We start from the raw sequence: 21,882 nt of genomic DNA, 5'->3' as shown, positions 1-21,882 counted from the left end.
ATTTTACCTACAGCAAATTCTCCAATGACAAACTTAGTTACAGACAGTTGAAGCTCTCCAGGGGTAAAGCAGCCTGAAGCACTGAAGACATGCTCTCTGGGAATAGATGACTAAAAAATATGAGGATGTCTGGGGTGAACACTGTCTCGGTTGGCCAGAGCTGTCTAGCTAGGGTTCAGCTCTTAGGGCTGTGCATGTGGTAGCAGTGGACACAGTCTCTTGTTTCCCTTTGCATTGGTTTTAATCCAAGAAAAATTGTTTAAAAACACTGCAAAAATGTCTTAGCAGCAATATCAGTAGCCCTCTGCACCCTTCCCTTCTAGCCTTTTCCCCTCATACCCTCTCATAATCTGATGTAAGTAGCTGTTACTATGCAGTGGTAGAAATTCATTATTTGTCTCTCTTAATTCCCTACAACTGTCCTGGATGCTGCTTGTGCATCCTACATTTTTATCTAACCTAATCCTGCTGTCCTTTTTACCCTCTTCAAGCACTTTCTGCCCTTCAAAGCATGACGTCAGATAAGTTCTCTGTCACAAAGAGCTTTACCTTGATACAAGAAAAAGACTGATCTAATGGCATCTGTACTCACCTCCAGAAACTTTGGTAACAAAATGTGGAATGCAAGTTTAGACCTAAGCGATCCCATTTTGAACTATTAAAATGAAAAAGTCCTTATTCTTGGCTGAAGTAGGCAAACACAACACAATTTTCTGTTGTTGTAATGGATCAGTTGCAGGCCTCACCCTGCTTTGCGTTGCAACTACTTTTTGCTGAGATGGAAATGGTGGGCAGCTCCTCCAGCCCTCCCAGAGAGCTGCATTTCAGCCCCACTGAAGGGTTACTGAGGCCATTTGCTGCCTATGGGACCCCTTGAAACCTCTGGACCAACATCTTTCACTCTCCTTCATCTTGAGCAGCCCCTGCTTGGACAAACCACAAAGGCCCTCTGCCTTGGCCTTGTGGCCTTAGGATCCTCCTAGATTTTTGATTTGAAAGGGAAAGTCCAATGGTCACTTCCAATAGAAAAAAGAGTGTGAGGAAACTCACCAGCTTGATGAGAGCTGACCTCAGGCAGCAGGAGAGCTTACAGTTAAAAGGCTGCATTAATTTATATCGAGGCTTCCAAAATGAACTCGCCAAGCAGACAAAAGACAGTCAAATGCATTAATTCACGTCTGATTGGGAATAATTAAAACATCTTCCTGACTTTCCAGTCTGTTTTTCTTCATGGCCATTGTTTATGCCATACCTTGGCTGAAGGATCTTAACTATCCTTTGCCAAGCATGAATTAATTTTGGTAGGTGTGTGTCCCTCCAGGCACAAAAAAAAAAACAAACAACTCTTCAGTTTCCTGTTTATCTGTAGTTCTCACCATTTAAAGATCAGGATTGAAATTAAAACCTTTATAGGACAACTGGTGACTGCTATCCTGCTGCCGCATGAAGTCAGCCCCCTGGAATACAGCCAGCTGATATTTTTGGCAGCGTTCCTGGAGCAGCAGGAGGACTTGCTGACCCTGACATCTGGTGCACCTTATGAAATCCAAGCAATTAATCGTGATCCAAGGTAGATTCTCTCTAGACTGGCTAGGGACGTCTGTTTAGCAGAAACCTTGTGGTATTCATTAAGACCCTTCCAGATAATTTCCAGCAGGTAATTCTCCTAGCCTTGAACAGCATTAGGTAATATGTTATCCAGAGCTCACTCTAACATTCATCTGTGTTTTTTGGAAGGTAAAACGGGGATTACTTACCAGGGGATACAGCAGACTGAAAACAAGGCTGAGGATAGAAAACAATCTTTGTGCTATTGTCTGAGATGCCTGCAGGATTAAAAGTGTCAAAGAATAGGGTGGGCCTCGGTAGGGTTGCTGTAATGAAAAAAGGGTCTTGCCCCTATTGTTAACCAGCCACACTGGGTACACTGCCACTGCTATGCTGTCACCAGTCTGCTGGGAATGGACCACAAACATCTATTTAGCAAAGTATTTCCTTAACTCTGGTGGCAGCAGGGTCTTATTCTTGCTACAGATGAGCAAAGAAGATCAAGTGTAGATTTTATATGCTTGAGTGTGAATGTCCATCCTCTAACTGGGGAAGAGCAAAGAGCCATTCAGGCGAATGTACTGTGCTCCAACAGGTCATGTATTTTGAATCAACATAGAATGTTTTGGGGCTGTTTGCACTGACAGGGTTACATAGAAAGGGTCAGAGAAAAAATCTGCAAATGCCAAGAGACTCCTGTTGATATTCAGTGAGAACTGTGACCCAATTTCACTGCCACAATCTAGGTAATACCCACAGTGAAGCTTCCTATGGTATCTTGCAAAGCAGGTATCTTCCTCTTCCACACATCTTTGTCAACATTTAGTAATATGTGATTTTTCCTTATCTTGATAAATAGTTAAATTAGAGTTAGTTAAATTGCAACTGCAGCGTTGATACACGTCTTCTTCATCCTGGCCTACCATGTTGCCTATAATTGAAGAACAATCCACAGAGGAAATTTAGGCCCAGTGTAAGAAGACACAACCCAGGTGAGGTTAAGGGTCTTTTTCTTATTAACATCACAACCGAATTATACTACACTGGGGCAGACCCACTGCAAGCAGTGTCACATTACAAGATGAGGTCCAACATGATAGATGTGTAATATCATTTCAATTAGCTTACAGGGACTAGGGTTAATTTGTTGTTGTTTGGCTGGTGTTTACAGGAATTTGCTAAAAAGCACAACTGTTTGACTTAATATCTGTATCATATAAGACTTTTGACTTCTAATTCCCAGGTGGCAGTTCACTCTAGAATCATGGTGCAATTATAAACCTTAAAATAGCACCCGGGTTCTTAAAAAGCAGGATCAGAGTGGGATTGATTCTTCCACAGTTTGTGCTTCAGCTGTCAATACCCAACTAATAAGCATAATTTGCTCTGGTCAGATTTTGAGAACTTGCTGTGCAGGTGCTTGCTTAGCCCAATTGCTACACTGGGAATCATGAAATCTCAGTTAATGTGTGCAAATGCAACTCATCATGCAAAGAAAATTCCCAGTTTGTAATAAAGCATGGATTTTCCAGCATCTGAGGCTAAATTGTTCTCAGTAGGATACTAAAGGAAAAAAAAGTTTGGAAAAAGTGTTTAAATTTCCTGTCCATTTCAAATAGGTGTCATTTCAAGAGCCCCAAAGTTAATGGGAGGCATATTTCTTGGCACTGTGGTTTAGCAGTCAGGCTGACAGATTTAGCTGACAGAGATGTTGATGCTTTAAGGAAGGGCTGTAAATAAAAACACAAACCCATTCAGATCCTGTTCAGCCAAACCAGAGCTAAGAGTACCCAACACCTGGATGAACCTCGCCCCATAATTTGGGATATATAGTTTAGAAGAAATGGTGTCCTTTTTCATCCACGCCTTCTTGTTTTACATTTCTTTCCTACATTTCTCTCACTTGCAGGCAGTGGTGTTCATTTCCTAATCCTTTTACAAGTGATTTGGTTGGATGTAGTATTAGTATGCTCACAGAAGACTACAGGAGTAGTCAATGCTGCTTGTACAATGGAGAGAAGATAGTTCTCATTTTCCCATTTGCATGTAAGATACTTTGGTCACAGTGTCAGGCATAAATTATTTGCTTGCTGTTGAGAACTGGGATAAGAGTGCTGGCTGGGGAAGAGTTTTATAATTGTCCATGAGGATGTTGGAGCCCAAGTGATAACTGCAATTCTCATTGAAAGAATGTTGAACTGGAGGGGCTGCAAGCTTGGCAGTTAGCAGCTTTTTGTTTAGAAGGAAAATGTTGTGGCTCAGATTTTGAAAATGTCTCTTTAACACCGAGTGTTTCAGGGGAATGGATTCTGCCTTGCAGTGATACGAGGCAGAACAGGATCGGGCCCTGTAGGAAAAGTAAGATAGAGCATTCTCTCCAGAACTACCGCAAGGGTCATTGAATCTCCTGTGTTTAAATGGTGTTGCAGACATTTGTGCAATACAGACCATACATCTTTGTCAGGGTGACAGGTCTCTTTCAGAAGGAAGATTTCTCCTCGTGCACACCACAAAGTACTGTATGTTCTCTGTTTCATGTGCGCAACACTGTCTGAATTCCTAAACTTTGTAATTCCCTCTGCACCATCTGTACATCTTGTTGGAGGCTGGAATACTGATGAGAACTCTCCTGCGCTTTGAGTATGCCAAAATGGAGACTTTAAATCATCACCTCTTCACAAAGGAGGTGATTCTTGGTGCTCTATCCTGTTGCAAGCCTCACATCAGCATTGTTCCTCTGAAAAATCTTCCTAAATACTGCTGGGAGTCTGTCAGGCACTCCATGCTTGCATATGGGTTACAGATTAAAATAAAGTAATAACGCAAGCAGAATATTGTCTTGAGGGAAATAACAACAACAACAAAAAAACTCTGTAATATTCATTTGTCATGTATTTGTGTGTTTAAAGCAAAGAAAAAGTAAAACAACATTAGTTATGCATGAAACTATAAGCCAGCATCAGGAGAAATTAAGGAGCTTGTTTAAAGGCTAAGCCTTTATTTCTAGCTCTGTTTCTTGGAAATATTTTGCATTAACAATTCTGTTGACTACAGAGGGACTGCTTATGGCCAGGAAAACCAGAATCTATCTTTAATTCTGCCTGAAAACAGTAATGGGCAGTGACTGAGGAGTAATAGAGGAGGAAATTGCTTCTCCATTTGGTTTTGTAAAGGAAGGAAAGAGCTCAACAGCGCAATGCTGGTAGAAAAGAGCAGGGAGAAAGAAAAGAACCAGGGCTAGAAAGGCAGAGAGCCATCTCTGCCACGGTGTTGCAGGACTACATGGAGATACAAGCTTCATGTAAAGCCGGACTGTGTTTTTCCTCTGGTTGGACAGGGGAATTCAGTCACCATTTATCTTACTGATTGACAGTCATATATGCAGTGAGGGCCATCTTTCTGGGAACTTTCACACACTCTTTTGTCTTTCAGTCTTTCGTTATCCTCATTGCTTTTTCTCATGGAAGGGATAATTTTTGGCCACACATATTTAAGCCAGAGAACTACAGCTCCAGCCTGACATTTATTTATTTATTTATTTATTTATTTTAATCTGTAAAATTGAAAGCATTTTATAGAGCAGGTCAATACTGTGGCAGAAGTGCGAGCACGTGGATGAGATGAGCTGGCTGTGCAGCTGCTGGTACCTGGTGCGGGCAGGGGCAGGCGTGCAGCGCACAGCAGCACGGCCAGCTCAGCCTCCTGGCACGCTGCAAACAGATGACTGATGCTCAGGGAAGGAAAGCGCTCATGCATGGAGAAACTAAACTGAGATACATCTGCATTAGCGTTTTAGCCTCAGAGCATGCAAAGTGCATTCATTTGGGACAAAGATAAACTAGAAGGTGTGCAGCACTTGTGGCTGTCCAGTCCATGCAGCTGAACTGAGCTTCTCCATGGTGACCCCCCTCGAGCCAGGAGCTGTGTGGACATCATGTCCTCAGCACTAGCTGTTTTGCTTTAGAGACATGCTTGTGTAGCGCAGCATTACTTATGTATGTATAGTCCTGGTGAAGTGACTGGGTCCAAACCATAAGAAACACGTGGAATACAGGATGATCAATGTTAAAGAAGAAGAATTTCTTTGTGGTCATTTACACATTCCCCATGCAACTTTTGTTGATACAGTGCATTAATCCCAGAACTTCAAGTGGGCTGCATTTCAATAGTTCATTTTTTAAAAAGTCCGGGCATTTACTGAGCTTTGAGTACCCAAGGAATAATTAACTATACTATTGCAAAGTGGCCAGATGCTGCCTTAAGATGTGCTTCCAGGAGAAAGGAAAAATCCACTTGAATTCTTTGCAACACTCGCTCTATATCTGGAATGCCCAGAACTCACACGGAGCCAGTTCTGGGAAGGATCTGCATCTTCCACTCACCCATCCAGCAGCAGCTGAGGAAAAGATCTCCAGAGCAATAGTACAGCTTTTCAAGTGGGGTGCTTGGAGTGACCAGCTGCAGCTGTGCTTAAAGGGGGGGGGGGGGAAGCCTGCAAGCCACCTCAGAGCTTGTATTTGGAAACAAAGCATTCATAAAGCCCCCAGAAGGACCCCTTGCATTGTCTGGATTTGGTACTGTGCCCCATGAGTCCTCAGTACCTGTTGCAGAAGATGTGCTCTTCAGGGGTGACTTTGGGGCTGACAAAGCTTGTCCTATATAGTTTGCTCTTCTGAAGGCCTCAACCTGCCAAAAATTCTGTAGCTCATTTTTAAACACATAGTTAGTGCTGGAGAAAAAGACACGCTGTTCTACGCCACTAGATGTCAGAAAAACTACGTGGTTCAGCTGGAGAGGAGGATATAGCCAAGGGGTTTTGTTCACTGTTTATGCACTTGCATAACGCTTTGGACAGGGCCCAAGGAAAACAATTAGACATTTGAGTTTATTTTTGTTTGCATGAAATAGTAAATATGCTGTTGGGTCAGACTCCCCTCTCATTTCCCTCCGAGGAAAATGGAAATAGACTTTTTGTCAGGAGTTCTGCCACCCTGGAAAACAGCAATTGCTTTTAGTCTCATCAGTAAATCCTTCGCTTCTGTGCTTTTGTATTTCTTGGATGGAGCTGGGCTCTGAGTTTTAGGGAAATCTCGCAGAAATTTTGTGGAAGGTGAGTGGGTTGGTTCTGCTTCAGCAGAAATGAAAGCTGCTGTGGTTGGTATGCTTGTACATATGCACGAAACATTAGATATGATGTTTCTGTAGACAGGAACATCCTTATTTCTTAGGATGAATCCTACGGTCAACAGGGTAAAGTTGGTGCAAATTGAAGGCTTTTATTATGAGCAATACAGGCTGTCATAGCAATGCCTAAAGCTTCCTACAGAACTACAGGGAAGTATGTGCAGGTTCACCTAAAACTGTGCCCCAGTCTCCACAACACAATTTAGTCTTAGGAAGAGAATTTGTCCTTTACAGCTACTGTTCTGCTGCTTCGCTGATGCAGCTGCAGAGTTCGGTTCGTATAACTGGCTGCAATTCAATGCATCAATGTGTTGTCAAAATTCTGTTTACACACTGTATGTAATGCAAATAATCAGGTTACTGCTTTGTGCATAAGTGTGTATGTATCTGAATACTTTACAGGCATTAAAATCCCCTTTGGAAACAGCACAAAAGTTCACACTCAATGTATTGATTTTATATGCTAATGCCTGCACTTCCCTTGGGGAGAAAAACACATTCCAGAGGAGAAAAAAAAAAAAAAATGCATGTCTTGTCAAACATGAAGACTTCTGAAACCGTTCCATATTTCTAAACACTTGATTCTTAGTAGGGACTTGTGCAACATTCAGTCTTTAAGAATCAGACTGCGACCTTTGGCAGGAATATTGCCAGGAAAATTAGAGCAGTATTAAGTCAGAAAGAGTCTGAGGAACACAGGTATAGGTACATCTCATATATTCAATGTCTTGAATTCCTGTCTACATGATTTTGCTTCCTTGTTGTCTCTGAACTGCTGTATATACATCCCAGCAGTAACATTAAAAAGGTGGAACAGGAGTTTAATACAGGCTATTTTAAAAAAAGGAAGTATGTATTTCCACTCCACTGGAATAAATATGTTTCACAGATGAAAGTGAAATGGAAACATTTTTCAAAGAATCATAATATTTTAATTTCAGATTCTATAGTATCAGCATCAGTATTTATACTTGATTCAAAATTACTTTTTAAAGGTTGTTATAATTTACTTTCTGTTTCTGAACTTTTGAAAAGAGAACTCTTCATCATGAGGATTAGAGATTTATATTTCCTAATGAAAACTTAAATTCTTAGATGTTGCATGGTTCCAGAGCTAGGTATTTAAGATGAAAACCTCAGATCTGGTAGAATTGTGACATACTTACAAGTCAGCAACAGCACATATTAAGGGCCTCTGTTTCAGTTGAAGGGTGTAATTTTGTGGTGGTCTTATAAAATAACTGATTTAGCAACATAAATTGCCATGCCATTTAGGAGATCTGGTGCTGGGGAGAGGTGTGAAAACTGAGAAAGCAAGAGGTGTGGGCAGATCTACAGGGACCATCTTCTCCACCATGGGCCTGGAGACAGCCATTGATTGGCTGTAGCTAAACTCGGGAGATTAAATAGCTCCTCAAAGCCGTGTCCTGAAATTGATAATTCTCCCTAGATCTGATTTTCAGGTTACCACAGAAAAATCTGAACTGCTCTGAAACCTCCTTGGAGTTAATTCCCTGGTGGGTCCTCCCTGGGCTTCCTTTTCATCAGTGAAGATCTGTGGTAAGGCTGCAGCTGACGGCAGCGCGGTCTCACCTTCAATCCCACCCTGAAACTCTGTGCGTGAGTCATCACCTGGTATTTACACCGAAATATCAACTCATGCACTGATATTTGTAGTTGGGTTTTAAGGCAGGAGAGCTGCCTGGAAGCTCCTCTTCCTTGTTGTAATTTTTTTGGGTCATTTATTCTTCTAGCCTGTGCCTCATGCACAGAAAGAGCAGGGAAACACAGCCTTTTCCTATGCCACATGGATTTACAGAGAGTGGCTTTTGAGTAGCTAGAAGCAGCAGTCAAATATTTCTTCTGCTGTGTGGGGATGAAGGACATTGACCTGTGCATCAGTCAAGTGAAATGGGATTCACCTGTTGTCAGTGTAGCTGCTTAAAGACAAAACCTATTTCTGGTCAGCTGAAGAAAATGAATTTCTTCAAGTGTAGCTGGATGCATGGTTAAGCCTCAGAACTGTTAAAGAAAACTCTCGAGTTGTGAGCAAGTTTTGAGTGGAGTGAGATTTTCTGTACAGAGTATGCTTGCTGTCGGCTTAGCGATTACAAGCAATAATAATGCAACACAGAAACTGCAGACTTCTAACTCCTGCGATCTCCAGATAGTCCTGGTCTTTCCTGCCTGAGACTGCTGTGTAAAGGGAAACCTCAGTGGTGATTTACAGTTATTGCTTGATCCATTCATGGCTTCGTTTTTATGGTCTTGCCTACATTATTACTTTTTAAATGTAATGTTAATAAAAATGCCATTGTGGCCCCTCTTATAACATTTTGTTGGAAGATTTCTTCTCACTGTTGTATGATTTTTATTTTTATTTTTTTATATATTTTTTTTTAATGAGAAACCCTGCACTGGCTTTACAGCAATATATTTAGAAATGCAGTTTTACACAGGGGCTTTTGGGTAGAGAATTTGCAATCAAATTTTAAGCATTTAATAGAGCTGCTCAGAAATGCCCCTGGCAACACCTCTCACTTTCCATTTGCATATTCAGGCCTTATGCATTTTGAATTTTGCTTACTTTAGATACCTAAAACCTGCAAAGTGAATGCCTCCTTTTCAGAACTGCAAATATAATATATGGCACATATACGAAGAGATGTTCTGTATGACTCAAATGAGAAAGCTTCAAAACCTGGTGATTTTCTTGCTTTATATGGGTTTTAGGGCAAGTTCTTTGGTCACAGGAGCACAGAAGGAGTGGCTGGGCTCAGGTGCTGGCAGGGTGGTGGGAGAGGGACTCCCTTGAACTTTTCCACCAGTCACTGTATGCAACATGGGCAAGTGATGTTAATTTAGCTGCGGTGTGATTTAGGTCAAGTTGTAAGGGGAACAACTGAAGCAAAGTGCAATGGGAAAGACTGGCCTTTTTTGTCTTTTGGTATGGATTCATAAAAAATGGGTTCTGAGTCCTGCAGGGAAAGACTGTGGCTCTGCGGCTCTGCGTATGCATGGGACAGTGTCCTGCCCTCTTCTTGGGTTTATCCAAAGGATCAGAGATGGTGGGTGTATAACAACAGCACTGGAAGTGACATTTATATATTTATATGTATAAACATGTTCTGCTTTAACTAAAAGTGGGCAGAAGTTGTGGAGCAAGGCTAATCAAAAAGGGGAAAAAATTGAAGTTTCTCATCTCAGGTAATACCAGTGAATACAATCTGACTCAGGATGTAAACATGTGAGATGACATCTAACGATTTTGATGAGAATCTGATTTTTAGATTAAGAACATTACTAAATTAATAGCTGTGGAGTTTACACATAGAGTTTATATACCTCCACAGTCTTCAGTGCATCCTTTGTCAACACATTTCTAACCCCTCTGACCAACTTTCTATAAAAAAGGCATGAAGGAAAAGATTTATCTTATTAAGCAGGAAAGATTTAGTTGTTTCCTTTTTATCCCTCCAGAATAATTTTATCAGTATCCTCAGTCACATGGAGTGTAAAAAAGGTATTGTACTTCTGTGGGACTGTAATTTGGTGGCTCATCCTTTTCCATATGGGTATACTGGAGATCAAAACCAGAATGTGACTATTTGTGTGATGGGCTAAAATACTTCAAAAGATTTTAAAAGTCAATAGGTACCGTAATTATGGAGTTTTCTTTACTGTTAGTCTAAATAAGATGGTTTTATCTAAACTACTATGAGTTATAGTTTTGTATATTTGTTTTTCATCCTTTCCATCTTATTAATGGGCTGGTTGTTTTTTCCATTACTCATGAAAAAAGATCCAATTCAAACTTAACTTGCATAACTGTAGCTTCAATGACAAGATGGAATTGCTTCTATTTCTACAAGCCCTGATTTGCCTCTGAAGATTTTTACTGTTTCATGATTTTGTGGGAAGTGAAGAAGATTTTCTTCTTTTGTGCCACAATACCCATTAAATCCTAACCAGCAGCAGTATTCTGGGTAGGGGATAAATTGTTGCATTTGGACTTCCTTTGCACTAAACCAGATGTTTCTTCTTGGGAGTTTTTAGTTTGTGAGGACAATGCCCTGAACCCTTTTTAGGATCTAGACCCTATTGACATCCTATGATTATGTGAGGTCTTGCTGTGAAAACCACTTTCTAGAAGTTAAATTTCATGTTTTTATGGTGCATGCATACATGTAGATAGATACACACTCATAAATAAACATTTTTAAAGTTTGTTTATAAAATCTCTTTTTTCTCTTAGCTAGCTCCTAATTGTTCGAAACTGACCATACTAAAACAGAGATGAATTCCTTCATGTGTTACTATCCAAAATAAAGTTTTGGGAATTAGAGGAAGATTTAGTTGATATTTTTACCTGATAAGAAGGTCTACTGAGGATATCTAGGAAGAACATATTCCAGCTCTTGAACTACAAATTGGATTCTTGCCATGAGTTGTTTTCTTAAGAATAGCATGGGTGAAAAGCAGTAAAAATATATTTGGAGTCCTTAAGTTTCCAGAATGGAATTTGTATGTATTGAGTAAATGAAAGTGGTTAAAAGATGTCAGTAAGAGGGTGATCTCTTTCAATGAGGGCCACTCTTTACATATTGAATATCATTTTCCAAACTAAGATGAAGAGCCCAAATATCTGTCCTGTAGATAGAAGATAACCATAACAGTGTGTAATTTGCAGGAAAGGAATCCTGGAATATAAGGCATTCCAGAATCTAAAACCAGAAGTGGCTGTCCATCCCCTCCATCATGTTTAGTAAGAGCCTAAACTTGGTAGTTGAGAGACTACTCCTGAATCCCATGAAGATTTTTTCTGAGAGCTGGCTTCTTGGGAATTGTCCCCATAAAACTTGCTGCTCCTGAATATGTACTCATGGTAGAGGAGCTTTGGTGGTAGCAAACAACGTTGTAGATGTACAACAGCCAGTGACTGAATCCAGAATCCTTATTGCTTTGCTGTTAGTCCTGCTAAGAGTAAATAAGAAAAATGGAGAAATAGTGCAAAGCCCTGAGTTCCATTTCCCAACTGCCACTGAAGATGCTAATTAAAGGGATGTTAGGTTTAAAGAAAGCATGCAGAATGAGTCCAGGAAAATAATGCTGCCAGTAGCTGTTCCTGTGTTGAAATTCTAGACAGTCCCTGGAGATAATGAAGAAAAAAATTCTGCTGTGATTGCAAAAAGGACAGTAACCGACTAAAACCCAAAGTCTGCCTTGAATATGAATGTCACTGTCTTCTTCCAGTTTATTTTGTGACCAAGTCAAAAATCAAAATTTTACCTTTGTATCTCTTTGTAAAGAAGAGGACTTCTCATTAAGTTATTTTGGCAGGTAGATAAAATATATCTACACGATATTGCTCAACATATAGCATTTCATTATATTTTCTAGTATTTGTTCTGAATTGCAGGATATTTTTTCTGAATTGCAGTGAACAGTGTACCTATAGGGTTTAATTATGTCAGCTATTAATGAACCAGATTGGAAAAGGCACGCATAAAGGTCTCTTGTATGCCACAGAGGAGATCAGCGATGACAGTGCTGCAAAATTCTCTCCTCCAATGTCTTTGCACTGTGTTGACATCTAATGGGGTGAATAATTTCTGATAATGTTCTAAATATTCTTTCTTCAGACCCTGTGCTACCATATTGCAATGCTACAGCTACAGGGAGAAGCAGGCAAACCTTTTGTGAATGAAGGAAACCTGAGCAAGGTGAAGGCATTAAGTACACCCATGCATTCTGCATGTGCTCAGAGGACTTTGTGTAGCCATGCCACATGTGGCCTGAATCCCTATACGGACAGTAAATCAACTGCTACATTTTGGGAAAAAGGATATGTTCATGTATATAAAATTGTGGCTGAAAATCAACACAGAGAAGACAAAGATGCAGACTGGAGAAGAGGAATGCATCGAAAACCAGACCGTGACTATCACATTCCCTGAAGAGGCTGCATTATGTATTTTCTTGGATACCTCATGGCAAATGTGACTTCATGGCTGCTCTCAGACACCACAGCTGGAAAAAAACTCTCTTAGGCAACTCTTCTAGCCTAGCCTGCCAAGAGAATGAATGAAAAGCTTTCCTGCCACCATAGGTAGGCAAGGTTTTTTGCCTTCCTGCCATACTTTTATAGATAGCATGTATGTGTGTTTGTCAGCCTGGAAGCATGTCTCTTCTTGGCAGCTGCTTCTTTTCATTGTCAGGTATGTTCAGATATAGCTTATGTGACTAATGCAATGCACTAAGACTAGGAATTGAATGGCCTGCCTAAAGAGAAAGGTAAGTGCAGTTCCTTCAGCTGAAAAAAAATAATAATAAACATAAAATAAAACAATAATAATAATAATAATAATAAAACAAGTGGGGATCTACCTTAAAAAAAAAAAAAAAAAGGAAAATATTTATAATGCATGTACATGAGCAACATGAGCACAGGCAAGACACTCAGATGAAAAGGAAGCTGCAAAGGAAGCTACAAAGCAAGCAGGAATGCAGCAGATAGCTAACTTATAAAAAGCACAATAATCATCTGGGATGCAGTTCAAGGGGTAAATAACACTATAATAAAGAACAAATAAATAATAAAAAAAATAAATGCTTTGCTTCTTCCCCTCATTGCCAGGATAAGTAAATATGTGCAGATATGCCAACTTCTTCTGTCCATATGTTTTTACAAGTGTTTTTTTTTCTTGTTGCTGTTTTATATAGAAGAGATGATTTTCCATGATGTGATCTGATTTTTATATTACTGTATGTGACTTTAATCTAAGATCTGATTATTTCTGGGAAAAGAGAAATGATTCAACTGATCTGTGCTCTTTGTGGAAACACAGAAGACAATGTTGCTGGAATCTTCTCTTACTCCTGTAAAAGATTTTGCTAAAAGACTCTTAACTCTTTGAGATTCACACCTTTCCTCTGCCACCCCTTGGAACTGATCTGATCTTTGTTCAGCCTTTTAAATGGTGGAAGTGGTCTTTTGGCTCACATGAAAGCTTGCTCTGTGTAGATCACATGTTTCTGCCAGGCCTGTTTAGCTCATTGTAATAATAAACCACAAACGTGTTCCAAAAAAAGAAAAAAAAGAAGAAAAAAAAAAAAAAAGAAGGGCCTCTGCATTTCAATTTGTTTTCTTTTAGCATAACTGCAGAGATCAGAATGTAAGATGAAACACAAATCTGCTTTTGTTGGCCTGTGTCCTTGGTGTATTATGACAAGTGAATTATTGCAGGCTTTGTGGGAATACATTATGGGGTATATTATGGCCTGAGATTCTGTGGAGATCTGGAGGAAGAAAGAGATTTACCTGTTTAACCGATGAGCTGTGCCGGGACGTGCTGCTTGGGGCATAGGGTGTCTTTTTTGGAAAGACACCATGCTCTGCTGTGGGCAACAGTCACCTCCCAAACGAGTGTCTGCTAAATGCTCATGTCCTGGTCACTGCAGCTGATGTGGTGGCCTGGGAGGGGGGACAGGGAACTCACCTGCATGTGTCCCTGCAGGGGAGCCTGAGGTTTTGGGTGCAGAGGTAGCAGGAGCCCATGGCAGGGCTCCCAGTTACCCCATCACTGTCAAGCAAGCTGTTTAGTTATGACTGTAGAGGCACTAGGTAGGCTGGCAGCCCTGTTACGGAGGCTGCTCACTATTTCTCACAGTGAAACTCTGGTTTTTGTTTTCCACATCTTTTCCAAAACTTCATTTCAGCAAATTTTCCATGCCTTGGGCAGGTTTTTTCTTTCTCAGAATATCAGTCAAAGGAGTTCTGCTGTTTATGAGAACAAGGCTGAGAGTAAACAATCCATTGGTTTCCAAGGCTAAAAAAGGTTAGGTGACCTTTTCTTTGGGAAGTTCGAGTGCCTTGAAGCTTTGCAGTAGGGGCTCTTGGTTTGGCATGGGAGCTGCCTTTATGTCAGGGATGTGTTCTTGGTCCTACAGGGAAAATCCACTCATGCTTTGCCAAGTTATAAACAGTTGAAAATATTGGAAATTATTCACACTCAGAAGAAGATTGTTAGAATTTAGCAACTAAAATCTCTGTGGTGTGCTGGAGCCTCTCATGGCTTCCTGTGCTGGACAGACCTCGTGTCGCATGCTCCAGGCTCAGGCTACATATTGGAAAAGATTTGTAGGAGAACAGGCTTAGGAGAATGGACAAGCCATTGCACATGCTTTTGTAAATTCTTTTGTAAATTGATTGAGACATGGATTGTCCCCCTTGAAATTTGCTCAGACACCTGCACACGGCTGTGTTTATTTTTTGTAGGTGCCACCAGCTCAGATTCTGCTCAGTGCCGTGTGTCACGGGGTTATGCTAGCAAACTGCCAGACCTCAGCCTTTGGAAGGACATTTCCTCTCCAGTCTCTTCTCTTTTCTTTTGCCACTGTGAACCTTTTATAGATCTCAATGTCTTCTTTCTCAACCTTCTCTTGGCTAGCAGCTGCCCACAGCCCCAGGTCCTCAAGTGTGAAGTGCTGATGCCAGCACTGAGGGAAGCTGTGGGCAAGCAGAGCCTGCACGTTGCTTAAAACTCCACAGGGCCTTGTTCAGTCAAAACAGAGCTGCTGCCAGACTGCTAATTGTGGTTCTGTTACCTCCCCTTGCACTTACATGTTAATGCCGAAAATCCATCCCTTTGCAGAGCTCCTTGCCTCCCCACTGCTCTGAGGGAGCTCTCATCTGCTACCACCTCCCTCAGTGTACGGCTAGCTGTCTGACACTTTTCAGCATCACTTTTTAAGATATTTTTCCTTTTTTCAAATGCTCCCCTTACCTTGGCCTGACATATGGTTTTGGTTTAGGAGCAAAATGCTTTTCCATAGGCAGCTGGTGAGGTCCCCGAGCACATGTTCCTCCAAAATGCAGAACCCTAAAAGACACCAATTCCCAGTAGAAAGGTTACTTACATACAGCTGCAGAGCACTGCTTTAAAGTTTGGGGGAAAAATATTGTAGTCAGCTGACATCATTTAGCCACTTTGATTAGTTTCTTGCGCCTGATTGCTGAATGTCCTGAATAATGACAAATGAGGCTCCTCGAACAGCACATCTATATGCATTTAAGTAACAACCAGAAAATAAATCATCATTTATTTCAGAGCTAAAACCAGGGAAAATGGCCCCAGGATATAACCAGATTAGCTGGACAGCATTTGAAACAAATGTAATTACAAAATACATGCGTTGTAGCCAAAAGCATTGTTTGAAAAGAGGGTTTTCCTATGCTTCTTAGTCTTAAATAAGGTGGGGGAAATGTTCTTTCTGAAAAGGAAGCAAGGGAATTAAGGAGACAAAGACCAGCTTAAGAAACAAAACCACATCCATTCACCCACAGCTCTTCCCTCTCATGAATGCATGTGGAAGAATGGGCAGGTTGTAAAGTCAGAAGAAAAGAATTTGTTTCTTCCTGAGAATGGAAGCTGGATTCGGGTAAGTTGATCCAATTTCTGTGTCTGTAGACAGAAACCTGCTCTTTCCCCCAGTAGCTCCATCACTGCCCCTTGCACCCTGCCCTGCTGTGGTGTCCATCAGCCCCACCAGCAAGTGCTGTTCTTTGCCAGACAGGGACCCAAGCCTGTGTCATCTTGTGGGTCATCTTGGGAGCATGCTGTGGGATCTCTTCTGCAAGGGAATGTCTGACCTGGTTATTTTAGAAATCTCTATTTTTGGTTCTTCCCTCGCATTAAATAGAGCCATTCATGACAGGCTGCTCCCACGCTGTGTTTTTCCTGTCCCAATTGTATTTTAAGTGGTTGCTTAGGACAGTCAGTACTGTTCCTTTTCAAGTGTAGGGCTCTTGGTTTTCCTGTAAAGTTTCTTGTGGTCTTTCATATTTGTACCCACAATGTATAGCTGAGTCCCCAACTGAAGGCACAAGAAAAGGAAACAAAACAAAACAAAACAAAACAAAAGTGTCATCCAAGCTGGATGTAACTTGTCGAATAACCTAAATTTCCACACTGGTCAAGCAGCTCAGGCCACTGGATGGCAGCCACAGTGCCTGTGAGGAGGCTTCATGACAGCACGATGTACTCCTTTTCCTTCCTCCTGCTCTCTTGGGAGCAGCAGAGTGCGGGAGGTACGCGGCTGGGCTGTTGCTGCGACTCTAGCCCAGTACTGCTGCAGCTGCACTGACCCATCATGGGAAATCTCAAGAGAACTCATGGTTTCCTCACTTCTTTTCCTCTTTCCTGGGCTACCCTGGATGGAGAGCAGAAGTCATTCATCAGTTCACATGTTTGAATTTCTGTCCCGCTTTCTCCAGGGTCTTCTAACCTTGGCGAGTTACTATCGAAGCAACTGCAAAGCTATGTCTAGTTTTTTCATCGTGTTGTGTGCTGCTGCTGGTGAGAAGGCTGAAAGCCAACCTAGCTCAGGTTGGAATAGCAGTGGGAGGATGTTTTCAGAGTAAGCTGCAACCTGGAGATGACCATAAATGGTGGCCATTGGGATAGTACCTTCTGCTTGGAGCCGGAGGCTTTGCCCAAGAGACTGATAGAAACAAGTGGTTGGGAGTCTCTGCAAAGGTGCCATTGCATTTTTTATTTATTTTTTGGTTATGGTAAGGATGGTTTTAATTCAAGAAGCTACAAGAAAACAGGCTCATATTTTTCTTCTCTCTCCACCTCTGAGCTTAATTTCCTCTAAAGCACTCCTTGACATAATCTGAATGCTGTTCATTTTTAGTTGAAGGCAGTTTACAAGTATTAGTGAAGGCTTTCTTGGTATTAGTAATTTGGTATTAAACTATATGGGGCCGTTTTCCTTCTACTGCCAAAGGTTCATGTACTTTATCTTTATCGTGTCTGCATGTTGGATAGGGATCCTTGCCATTGGCACATAGAACATGTCAGCAGCCCAATGATACATTTCAGAGAAATAGATCTTCTGCCTTTATTTTTAACAAGAATCTGGATCTGCTCAGCTCCTATGAAATAGAAGCCTTCATTTGCCTGAAATGTCTAAAACTTATCATTGAAAATTGTGGAGGAAGTAGCTAGCAGTTTAGCGTGTTCACATATAAGATTATGCTAATACAATGTCAGTTTATCTTAAAATAGGAACAAATCACAACAGAGTTTTTTTATAAAATGGCAGGTTTAATTCTGTAGCAGTATTTCTGTTCAATGGTATCAAAGTTTGGTCACTTGAGTGTCTTCTTGTGAAAAGCATTGAGTTATGCAAGGAAATATAACAGGGAAAAAAATACCATGATTTCTCAAAGTGAATATCGCCAAAGAATGGCTCTTTTCAAAACTCTAATAAAAAATGGACCAGCCACAGTGGACCAAATGCAGACTTACATTTTAAACATGTAAGAGGGATTGCAAGGTGATAGAATCTGCAGGATGATTTTTAGACAGGAAGCTGAAGCTGCTTGCATATGAAGTGCTAAAATGTGACAACCATTGGATGTATTTTTAAAATGGGCGTGAAAAATCACAGCTATCTGCTTTCAATAAAGAAAGAGCAGGGAATTTACAATAAAACAATAAAACCATAAACCTTAAAATATGCACATACAACAGGTGCTGATATGTACAACAATGTTATAATGCAATAAAATATCTCGCTATAGTCCAAAAAGAACTGTAGCCAGGATACAGCATTTGGCCATGTTCTGGCCTTGACATGAATTAGCTCAGATATCCAAAGCTAACATGTGCTAGATAAAGAGAGAACTTCTTCAGGAAAGAGAAAGAAAAGAGTGTTCTGGTTTAAATCTCTAGCTTTATGTTATCAAGAGTTCTCTAGTATTTTGGATTTTTTTTTCCTCCTTTAGTAAAGAATGATCCATCTGGAATGCCAATTTATCACCCTTTCATTCCCAAATTTCTGTGGCTATGATTAGCTTCCAGAGCTGTGAGTGAGGTGAGGACTACGTGTGTCTTGCCCACTGCATGAAGCAATGCGGGCTTTGAATAACACGCTATTTTGGTTTTCCTACCAGTGTATGCTCTTTCCTTCTGCCCTACTCCTCTTGGAGCTCTTCTGCCTTCCTGGCATCAATTGCAACTGAGAGCAAAGCTTGGCACATCCTGTGGCCTCCATTCTTGGAGAAAACACGAGTGGTCAGTGACCATCCAGCTGCTGAGAGCTGCGCCAGGAGGGGTAAAGATACAAACCTCTCCTTGGAACTCCCTCTGAATTTCACTTAGTGTTGTATGTTGCTGAAGGGGATATATTAGGTATGGACACCGAGCAATACCCAAAGGAAGACTACAAAAGGAAAATCAGTACTTCATTCTCTTTCTTTTCAGGCTTATTAGCAGAAGCAGTGTGAGGATTGTGACTGCAGCCTCCAAACTATCCCTGACACTGTCTTCATGGCATACTCACTGAATGAAAAGGCTGTCTGCCCAAACCCTTTTACAGGCTGACTGTGAATGTCTATGAAAATGTCCTTGATTTTAGAAATAGCACTGATCTCATTAAATGTTCTCTCCCAGGTCCCCAGTCTGGCCTGCTCTATTTCTCAGATTTACCAGCTGGTGCAATATTATGTTTTAGGAAAATAGCAACCTAGAACCAGATTCATTTTTGGTGCAATGTGCAGGTGCACATATCAGGGGGCAGTTGAAAAGCGTTTGTTTGTAGCTTTACATGGTTACTATCTATTTTTAGGTTGTAGGATTGCCTTGATCCCCCAAACACAGAGTAGAAGCTATGAGGCTGGCCCCTTTCTTTTTAACTTATTTGGCATTTGTAGGCTTGTCTTAGGGGCTATACCAGGAGAAGATACCCTCATCTTAGATGTAGTCAGATACTGCTTAATATTAAGCTTTTTATAGCCCTTTGGTCTTGGGTGAAGCAACGACCTCTTTCTGAGCACTGTGTTTTCACTTGTAATCATGGCCAAGAAGTTATGAGGGGAAGTTAATGGAACATACTTAAATAGATCCAATAAGGTAGCAAATGGAAACTACTTCTAAAATCATCAAAGCAAGTCTTCACAAACGTACACCTATTTCTAGAAGTTTTGAAAAACTCTATAGTAAAGTGATGAGAATCAGATGCAACAGGAATCAAGCATCGGGGTTCACTTCCCTGAAAGATGTCACAGTCCAAAGAAACCTTCCACAGTTTCAGGTCCTGCCCATTAGAGAACTAGGCTTCATATTAAAGATGCTTTATATATATAAATATATATATATATTTGTCATAGTTGAAATGGTGATAATCATGACTTAAATATTTTTTTTCAGTTTTAAGTTGAGGTTGTGTTTGGAAATGTTTATAAATTATATTGTGCAAGTTCATCTGAGGAGTAGGGGTATGCAAAGCGGTTAATGATGAAGTTAAAGACTGTTAATAGTCTTAAATCAAACTCACATGACATCCAGTCCACTGTCCTCTCCCATTTCAGTGGATCCTAACTCTGTAGCTGTGAGGTTCAAAGTGATTACAGAGAAAGAGAGACTTCAATGTGATAAACATTTTCAAGGAAAAAAAATGTAAGTTCAGAAGATGAGGGATGAGAGTTTTTATCCTTTTCCAGATCCTTTTTTAACTGTCTGCTTCAGCTCTTGGATCACTATCAGAAACTACTGAAAAAAGGCTGGTCAAGAATACTGGGTGTACATTAACAATTTTTTTTCCTTTCTTTATCTGAATAAAGATGCTCATTTACCTACTCATCAACACCTGTATCATTTCAAGACAGAGGCAGTGCAAATGTTGTACACAAGTACTCCAACACGTGTCCCACATGCACATAACACTCTTCCATCCCATTTGTCTCCTTGTACCTACATCCTTGGTTCTCCTTGACCACAAGTGAAATAAGGCTTTCAGACCACTTTACACTGTATTGTCTCCATGGCATGTGGATAAAGCAGCTTATACAGATGCAGCTATGAAAGCTCTTTTGCCTCCTCACACTTTTTGGTGGGATGCCATGCTTGTCTGAACACTAGGACTGTGATAAATCAGCATCTATGCTGGAAACTTTTGCCAGTGTAATTATGCAAGCCAACAAAACCTCTCTGGTGCACACAAGGCCTCGTACTGTAAATAAAACCCAACAAGAATTCTATATTATAAACAGATTGAGGACCACCACAGACTTTCCCCCCGTGGGTTTGTTCATTGTTTCTCTGTTACAATTGCCAAACCACTGGCTGTAAAACTTCCTTCAGTCCCTGCTTCATTTACACGGTGTGTGCCACAGCCTTATCAACATGCATCATGCTCAATGGCAGTCACTGCTGTTTTCTGGCCTTTCCCAACACTTCTGCAAGGGTCTTAGCAAGGCAGGCTCATGCACAGCTGCTACTGGAAACCCAGCAGTGTCACACCCTGTGCAGGAGCAGACCCTAGCGTTTTATTCCAGTCAGCCTAAAGCAAGGATTTTCATGAGAAAAATCTGCAGAAGTGAGAAGTAAGGGAAGGGATATGGCACCTTATTAAGGAAAGAGCTTGAGCTGAGGAAAAGAATCTCAAATTTCTGTTATTCTTTAAATACCTCCAAAACTGTCTGTGCTAGGCTATGTTGGCAAAGTGAAACATAATATCACTCCTTGCCTTGGACTCCCTTCCAAAGGCTGCAACAAATTTGTTTGCCTTTTCCCTGAAAATTTTAATGTAGCTATTACTTTATTTTACAAGAGCTAAAGTGACATTGCAGAGCTTCTCTCTTTTGGAGCAACAAGCTGGGAAGTGCACCAGTGTGCAGCAACAGGGAATGCCTCTGCTGTGGGGCATATTTTGGCGAGAGGGTGTGATGTACATCTGGGCTGGGGCTCCTTTCTCTGGGAATGGCTCTAGACACAATTCTTACACTTGGCCTCTCTTGACTTAGAAGCTCATTTGACATGCTATCTGAAGGGCAGAGCTGATGAAAAAGGCAGAGCATACTTTAAAAAAATATAAGAAGAAAGATTTTTTTGTTTGATTTTTTTTTTTTTCAGTACATTGCAAAAGCACCTTTATGCTGACTGACCAATTTGAAATCCATGCATTAGGAAAGCTGATGCATAACAAATCAAAGGAGGTAGTAACAGAAGATAACACTCATGGCTTTCCACAGTGGGCAAGGGGAGGTGGTAGGCTATTAGAAAGATGATATGTGATGTTCACATCTCATATTCCGTCATTTGTTTTCCTATCATTCTTGGGATGCTGGTTTTGACACCTGTT

The 21,882-nt window shown here is 40.8% G+C and overlaps 1 long non-coding RNA gene across 1 annotated transcript in view; it reads left to right on the top strand.

Moving 5' to 3' along the window:
- Positions 1 to 13,059, top strand: part of LOC118167232 — a 28,861-nt gene extending 15,802 nt beyond the window's left edge. The window contains exon 3 of the long non-coding RNA XR_004751035.1: positions 12,375 to 13,059. This is a non-coding gene — a long non-coding RNA (uncharacterized LOC118167232). The remainder of the gene's footprint in view (positions 1 to 12,374) is intronic.
- Positions 13,060 to 21,882: the final 8,823 nt, after the last annotated feature.

The sequence above is a fragment of the Oxyura jamaicensis genome, chromosome 4, assembly GCF_011077185.1.
Source record: "Oxyura jamaicensis isolate SHBP4307 breed ruddy duck chromosome 4, BPBGC_Ojam_1.0, whole genome shotgun sequence".
Taxonomy (NCBI): Eukaryota; Metazoa; Chordata; class Aves; order Anseriformes; family Anatidae; genus Oxyura; species Oxyura jamaicensis.
This window is presented reverse-complemented; position numbering and strand designations above follow the sequence as displayed.